This window comes from Schistocerca nitens, chromosome 7 (genome assembly GCF_023898315.1).
Source record: "Schistocerca nitens isolate TAMUIC-IGC-003100 chromosome 7, iqSchNite1.1, whole genome shotgun sequence".
Lineage (NCBI taxonomy): Eukaryota > Metazoa > Arthropoda > Insecta > Orthoptera > Acrididae > Schistocerca > Schistocerca nitens.
Window position 1 is genome coordinate 306694020 of NC_064620.1, and position 2500 is coordinate 306696519.

At 56.1% G+C, this 2500-nt stretch overlaps 1 non-coding gene across 1 annotated transcript in view; it reads right to left on the reverse strand.

Annotated features, from left to right (window-relative positions):
• LOC126196902 (small subunit ribosomal RNA) overlaps positions 1 to 277 on the reverse strand; it is a 1909-nt gene extending 1632 nt beyond the window's left edge. Inside the window, exon 1 of the ribosomal RNA XR_007539329.1 lies at positions 1 to 277. This exon is cut by the window's left edge and continues 1632 nt beyond it. This is a non-coding gene — a ribosomal RNA (small subunit ribosomal RNA).
• Positions 278 to 2500: the final 2223 nt, after the last annotated feature.

A 2500-nucleotide genomic window follows, 5' to 3' on the forward strand; every position in this document is an offset into this window, starting at 1 on the left:
CCAAAGTTATTCAGAGTCACCAAGGCAAACGGACCGGACGAGCCGACCGATTGGTTTTGATCTAATAAAAGCGTCCCTTCCATCTCTGGTCGGGACTCTGTTTGCATGTATTAGCTCTAGAATTACCACAGTTATCCAAGTAACGTGGGTACGATCTAAGGAACCATAACTGATTTAATGAGCCATTCGCGGTTTCACCTTAATGCGGCTTGTACTGAGACATGCATGGCTTAATCTTTGAGACAAGCATATGACTACTGGCAGGATCAACCAGGGAGCTGCGTCAACTAGAGCTGAGCAGCCGGCCGCCCGGGAGTGTGTCCCGGAGGCCCGCGCGAACACGCAAGCGTCCGCTCAATTATTCTGCAAACAGGAGGAGGCTGGGCTCCCCTGCACGATACACCTCGAAACCCTCTCAGGTCCCGGCGGCGCGCAGCGCCGTCCTAAGTACTTGGTCGGGTTCGAGAGAGGCGCAATCGCCCGGAGATAGGCGAGTAGACGCTTTCAGTGCGACCACCCGTGCTCCCAACTGAGCTTGCCGCTGCCGACAGAGGCCCGGGAGCGTGCTGTCGTGGTGTTGCCGGCGGGAGACAACACGCGGCCACAAACAGTGACCGGGCAGCTCCAACGCCAGCGCCACAGAGGGGCAGAGCCCCACTTGGGTGCCAAAGCGAACTCTCCCAGCACAGCGCACGCGCCAACACATCCGCACAGCTGCGATACAAACCACCTGCGAGAACCGCGGGGGCGACCGAGCAGCAGACGGCGTCGCGGCGCCGAGTGCCGGGCGGCGGCGCATCCTCAACGCACACAGTCCTCAATCGGACCAGCACACTGCAGATGTCCACCGCGCTTCGCACCGGGCCCGGGAGGACCCACTTTGGCCGCACGGCGCCGCGCGCTGGGTGCGCCGGCACGCAGATGCGCCGCCTGCCGCGTCCGTCAGCCGGCGCGCCTGCCACTGGGCGCCCCCACCAGCCGGCTGCCGCGCGTGCGCCCACGCAGCGCGCGGCCAGCACGCCGGGCGCCCCCCCCTCACCGGCCGGGGACGGTCCCACCCAGCCACCGCCGCGTATCGCTTCATACCCACATGCCCACTCACGTTCGTGGGTATGACGGGTGTCGCTGAAGCAACCGGTTAATACCTGTACCGATCGTCGATATCAACGATTCACCTCCAGCGCGAACAACCGCGCAACAACGGATTTCCAGTTCATTTGCGTAACTTGGGCAGCAAACGTAGACGTCCATCTACATTTGCGAATTCAATGGGTCTTGCATGCCTGGATGTTATGAGTCACGACACGCCACATCAGTCCACATACATGCTGCGACGTATGCACGACGAGAACACGTGGAAGGTGGCCCGCGTACGTATGCCGATGCCATTGCACAGCTGCGAAGCTCATTGAACACGCAAACTCCTGACTGACGAACTAGAGGCGACAGGGGAGGGGGGGGGGGGGGGGGGGGGGCGATATACGTCTTATAGCAGTACACATTACAGTGGATAGCGGGACCATGTGGAACGTACGCAACACTCGCTAGATGTTGTGAGGGTAGGCACCGTAACATGATTCAATACGCAGGACACCAGAGTGTGCGCGCAGCGAACTATGTTGAGAGGGTTGCGATTAGGCAACGCTACACGAATTTCTAGATTCATATAACAAACAATTACGTGGGTTAGGTTAGGGCGCAACGTGGGTTAGGTTAGGGCCCAACTTAGGTTAGGTTAGGGCCCAACTTAGGTTAGGTTAGGGCCCAACTTAGGTTAGGTTAGGGCCCAACTTAGGTTAGGTTAGGGCCCAACTTAGGTTAGGTTAGGGCCCAACTTAGGTTAGGTTAGGGCCCAACTTAGGTTAGGTTAGGGCCCAACTTAGGTTAGGTTAGGGCCCAACTTAGGTTAGGTTAGGGCCCAACTTAGGTTAGGTTAGGGCCCAACTTAGGTTAGGTTAGGGCCCAACTTAGGTTAGGTTAGGGCCCAACTTAGGTTAGGTTAGGGCCCAACTTAGGTTAGGTTAGGGCCCAACTTAGGTTAGGTTAGGGCCCAACTTAGGTTAGGTTAGGGCCCAACTTAGGTTAGGTTAAGCCCCAACTTAGGTTAGGTTAAGCCCCAACTTAGGTTAGGTTAAGCCCCAACTTAGGTTAGGTTAAGCCCCAACTTAGGTTAGGTTAAGCCCCAACTTAGGTTAGGTTAAGCCCCAACTTAGGTTAGGTTAAGCCCCAACTTAGGTTAGGTTAAGCCCCAACTTAGGTTAGGTTAAGCCCCAACTTAGGTTAGGTTAAGGCGCAACATAGGTTAGGTTAAGGCGCAACATAGGTTAGGTTAAGGCGCAACATAGGTTAGGTTAAGGCGCAACATAGGTTAGGTTAAGGCGCAACATAGGTTAGGTTAAGGCGCAACATAGGTTAGGTTAAGGCGCAACATAGGTTAGGTTAAGGCGCAACATAGGTTAGGTTAAGGCGCAACATAGGTTAGGTTAAGGCGCAACATAGG